The sequence below is a fragment of the Anomalospiza imberbis genome, chromosome Z (assembly GCF_031753505.1).
Source record: "Anomalospiza imberbis isolate Cuckoo-Finch-1a 21T00152 chromosome Z, ASM3175350v1, whole genome shotgun sequence".
Classification (NCBI taxonomy): domain Eukaryota; kingdom Metazoa; phylum Chordata; class Aves; order Passeriformes; family Viduidae; genus Anomalospiza; species Anomalospiza imberbis.
Window position 1 is genome coordinate 58,184,534 of NC_089721.1, and position 5,831 is coordinate 58,190,364.

Sequence of the window (5,831 nt, forward strand, 5' to 3'; positions counted from 1 at the left end):
ATCCCAAGGCATAAGGACAGGCCATCCTGGCAAGGCTTGCAGAACCCCACTCCCCTCTTCACACCACAGGCTCACCCTCCCCAGTTGGGCTGCTCACACCAAGCCTCAGCCAGCAAGCTGTAGATGCGTTTTTTCTGGTGTTCACCCCTTTGCCATAACCCTGTTGCACATCTCTGATGGAGAGAGAAGAGTGCAGGGAAGAAGTGATAGCTCTCAGCATCACCAGTCAGCTGGGCTGTGTATGTGCCAGCAGTCCCTATTGCTGGGACAGGGCCACATCGCGCAAGTTTAAGAGGATATGAATTCTGGTACGATAGAGTTCAGAAAGCATGAAAAATACAACATCTTGCGCATGGAAAGCATGAAAGATGGTGAGTGAACAAGCCAGTCTGGATGCATGCTTTCTTTAACCCTCAGGTGGTTTAGGACCAAAACTTACTCTAAATTTTGTTCACATGAACAGAAAAAAGAAGTTTGACAGATCATAGGAATAGTTACAGTCACCTGTTGGTGTTTTTTCCACAGACAATTATGTTCTGCGTGTCTGGTTTATAACTGCACTACAGCCCTCTGACAGACAGCATTTTAAATGGTGTCTAAATGACACATAAAGCATGCTAAACACAAGAATCCCTTCTCACAGAGAGCAGTGAGGCTTAATGGAACTGATTTAACTGATTTCATAAAATCGTAGAGTCACAGAGTCATAGAACGGTTTGGGTTGGAAGGGACCTTGAAAATCATCTAGTTCCAACCCCCCTGACACAGGCAGTGACACTTCCAACTAGACCAAGTTTCTCAAGGCCTTATCCAAACCAGCTTCGAACACTGTCAGGGATGGGGCATCCATAGCTTTTCTGTGCAACCTGTTCCAGTATCTCACCACCCTCACAGTAAAGAATTTCTTCCTAGGATCTAATCTAAGCTTCCCCTCTTTCAGTTTGTCTGCATTAGTCCTTGTCCTACCACTGCACTTCCTGATGAAGACACATTCTCCATCTTCCCTGTAGAACCCTTCAGATACTAGAAGATTGCTATAAAGGTTTCCATGCAGTCTTCTTTTCTCCAGGCTGAACAGCCCTAATTTTCTCAGCCTGTCTTCATAGGGCAGGTGTTCCAGTCCTTTTAGCAATTTCATAGCCCTCCTCTGGACTTGCTCCAGCAGTTCCATATCATTGTTATGTTGGGGGCACCAAAACTGTATGCACTGTTCCAGGTGAGGTCTCACAAGAGCAGAGAAGTACAATCCTGTCCTTCAACTGGCTATTTTCAAATAGGAAACTATCAGATTTGGTCAGAGAAGCTAATTAAGACTATTAAATCCAGATTCCACAAGATTTAGAGAGTAAAATGCATACAGTGAATGTAGTGAGGAGATCCTACTGCCCAAATGAAAAGAAATGCAGAAATGAAAAGAAAGGCAGGAAGATTATGGGTGAAAGGACACCTCACATAACAGCTGGGAATATAGGCAAATACTAGCAAAGGGCATGATTTTGCCCCACACTGAAGTATTTAATGTGCATTTGGTGAACAGTATTATCAGTGATGCTGGATCAACAATACTCCAATTTGACAAGGTAACCCAACCAAGTAGCTTTTGAGCTACAGCAAGGCCTAGACAGCTCGCTCACATGGTTGATGGGTTCAGGGAAGCATGCATGCACTCAATGGCAGGAAGCCAAGTGCATCATCACCTGACAAACAGAGGTCTAAGCAATTTTATACCAAAATGTCCATGTTGTTGGCATAGTACTGCATCCTCTTGGGATGTCTATTAAAGGCTAAGGAACCATATGGCTCGATAGTGGGCAGTCAAACTGGAGCTTTACAAACTCTCATCAATACAAAGTTCCACAAAGCTCACCTTCTGTGTCACATTGGGAGATTTGGGCTGTGAACAGTACTACGACACAAGTTCTATCCTATTTCCTGCCTCCTCCCAGTTCCACTGACACAGCTTAGAGCCAACCCCACCTTGGACAAATACACATGCCTGTAAGAGTCCTGGCAGATCACCAGTTCCTTTCATAGTTCATCTTTGTTGCTCTCTTTTACCTTAGCATGTTTTACCTATGTTAACCCTGATGTGTCCATATTTTTAGCTGTATAAATCTCTTCCACAGAAATATTAGGTGCAAAAGGTATTTTATACAGTAAGAGCTACCTGTGCCAAACAAAAACAAAGAAATGCAAGTTATTTGAAAAAGAAAGCAGCAATCCTGAAAGCTGATACTGGAAGAAGGGATGTTCACAGGCAGAAAGCAAGTTGAGGTTATATGCAACTGGCTACCTCCCCAAACAGCCCCAGAGGTGCAGTGTTCTCAAACAGTTTCAATGCTCATTACAGTTTTAGTGGTTAGGTTTACTCACACCAGGAGGGGGGGGGGGAATGACTGTATTGCCCAGATGCAGCAGTATGCAGCAGTTGCTTCTTACAGCAACTGCTGTAAGTTCCAAAAGGAACTAAATTACCTGGCTGCAAGGTAATTCTAGCAACACTGCTTTCGAGTTTGGAGAGAGTGTGTGGTCTGAAGTTTCAAGCCTCTTCTGGAGAAAGGAGTCACCAAGTACACAGGAGCAATTATTGAGAAAGCCAGGACTCTTCACCTAGAGAAGCTCAGAAGTATCTTATCAATGCATACTAATACCTCAGTATTAGAGCAGTAGTAGAGAAGACAGAATCAGACTCTACTCAGCAGTGCCCAGCAATTGGACAAGAAGCACTGGGTACAAACTGAAACTCAGAATACTCCATTTATATGCAATGAAACACCTTTTCTCTGTGAGGGTTGTCCAACACTGGCACTGGTTACCCAAAACATTATGGAGTCTCCATCCTTGGAGGCATGGTCCTGAGCAACTTTTCTAGTTAACCCTGCTTTGAGAAGGATTGGACTAGATCATCTCAAGGGATCACTTCCAATCTCAACTGTTCTATGATCCTGTGATTTTAGGGCCTCTGGATCTCTCTTGTACTGCCCTAAAAATGCCACTGCCAACATACCAAGATGCACACCCATACAAGGCAGACTTTCAACCCCATAAACCTGAAGTGTGCCTTAGAGGCTCAGCTTTCTCACCTGTTCCTCTGACAGGAAGTGATGACAACACATTTCTTCCTCGTTCATAAAAACTGCTGTTTGGACAGGCAACCATTTTCAAAACAGTTCAAAGAGTAACTTAGAGTAACTATAAGGAATGGGGGGAAGGGAGGAAAAGTGACCAAAAAATATACCAATATTTTGTCAGTAAGATAGGATTGCTTTTACATTGCAATAACAGGCACTATCATCTCCAAATAATTAAAGGCATATTTGTGCATTTTATAACGTCTGAAAATCTAATGTTTTGCCCAGTCCCTTAACAATAAGCTTTCCCTGAATGTTTTTTGGACTAAAAAGCTAAAGCATTAGCTTACTCCCTGCACTGGAGAGTTGGCCCCAGTGTAGAGGGTTTCTCCTTGCACAGCCATGTTTGAGCTGTGTGAGCCCATATGACAGAGCCCAAGGACCTGAAAATCCTGTGTCTGCAGCATTGGGTAAGGCCTGAAGCCAGAGCTGAGGGACCCCCAGCTCACCTCACTGCTTGTGGGACAGCAAGATGCCAGGGTGCCCACAGCAGGGGCATGCAGACCGCCCATACACATTGGGCAGCATACATGGACAGAAGATTTTGAGAGGCTGCTGGAACTGAGATCTGGGTCCTCTTTCTGGTCAAAGAGGCAGAAGACCTCCCTCACTTGCTGCTCAGGCCTCTGGTGCCAGCACATAGACTGATCCTTAACTGACAAAAGGATAAAAGTGACTGTTGAAGGGATCACTTACCATCTGCCAGGGTAGCACAGAGCCCTTTGCATCCTGGAGAAAGAAGGAAGGCAGCACCTCCTTTGCAATTCAGGAATCAGCCTCCTGCCTTCCCTCGTCATCATCCTGACCTAATTCTCAGTATTGCTAGCCTCCCTGTGTGGCAGGAGAGAACCGGGATGGAGAGAGACAGTGTAGATTATAGTACTGTTCATGTACTTCTAACCATACAGCTGATGGAAAGACTGTGCTTAGCAATATCCTCTCACTCAGCTCTCAGGGAACAAATCCTAGGACTTTGTGGTTTTCATTACCACCTCTCCCAGCAAAGAACATTAAGTAGACCTTTTCCTGAAGCTGCCAAGAATTCCTAGAGAAGGATACAAAGATCCCTACAAGCACTTCTCAGATCCCTGCTTACCAGGTTGGATACCAGCTTTTTCAGGCTGGACAGTGTTTCCAGGCAGCTTCTGCCTATTGAGATGTGCAACCTTCATGATGCCTCAGGTTTTAGCTTTTATATTTTTCAGATTCTGTTCTGCTGTAGTGTGTAAGTCTAGGCTTCATATTACGGGATATTCTCTCTTCACAGAATACATAGACGAAACAATTCCTTCTCTAGCTGGGGACCCAAGGACAGCTGATCCAGATCCCAGGCCAAAGAGCATAAGCAATGGTGGACTGAAGAGAGAAAACAGGGATAGGACTTCATGGGCTAGAGCTGTAATTGGACAATTAGCTCCAATATGCTAATAGACCAGAACTTATAAATGACCTCGTGACCAGTTGTCCATTTTTGTGGCCATTTTGGGTTGTGCTGCCCAAGGTGGATCTATTGAAGCCTCTTAATAAATACCTTCTTTATTCTTTAGCTCCATCTAGTCTCTGTTCTAGGTCAGACTTCACAAGGCATCACTAGCACTGGAAACACTATCTCATGAAAGAATATGTCCTACTTCAGACAAAATAGAGTAAAATACACCCATTTGCTTCAGAATTCCTCACATCTGGCATGAAGAGAGGAAGCAGCTCCTCTGCCTCTGTAAGTAGGATAATGCAACTATAAGAGATACAGCAAGGACAAACAATTTAAAATTGTTTCTGTAGCCTCTCAGCGTAGGCATTCCTCAGTCTTCACGCCAAAAGAATATTACTACTCTGAGAAGCAGATCTGATTGTGAAGAGAGTCTCAGCTACAGAGCAGAGTAAACTTCATGAAAGCTTGATGCAGCAAATGCAGTCAGCAACAGGTCATGGAAGGAAGAGCAGAAGGGAATCAACCAAGAATCTGTTGCTTGGTTATCTCTTTAATTTTTAAGACAGAGCTCAGCAGTTGGGTCTGAAATTACGAGATAAAAAGCAAAGCCATAGCAAATCTCAGCTCAGTACTCAGAACAGGTGGGAATTTTCTTTCTGGCACCTAAAAGGGTGCCTAGAAAACCACTGAGGTATTTTGATACCCTCAAGCACAGCCTACTCAGCTCTTTGGTGCTTACCAAACATGACCATCAAAATGGCTGTGTGACCTCTAGAAAACAGGCAGTTAAAGACAGAGTCCAATTCCACCACTTGTCTTCAGAAATACAATGCAGTAGCACTGAAGTGACTTTGCTCTGCTTTAGCTCTCACTCTTTTACATGGCTGTTTATGAAAACTTAGCTTTTCATAACTCACCTGCAAAACATGACTGCAAATGTCTTAGCCCTTGCCAAAGGAGTGAGCTCCTAGAAGGGTTGTGAAGCCTAGGGATGTCTGCAGCACTTCAATACATTCTTAGGAGAGCCATGCTGTGGCATATTTACTACTCCTGAGGAAATGTCAGACCAACCAAACAGGCATATGCCTGTACAACTGAACTGAACACGTGCTTCACCATCAGCCAGCATGTTCCCAGTTTTCCTATCGCATCCCACTTACCCTAGGATTACAGATTTGCCTGCACCATTGTATTGGTTTTGCATGGCCTGGTTTTGGTAACAAAGGGCTAGAGGGATGGCTTCTGTGAGAAGGTGCTGGAAGCTTCTT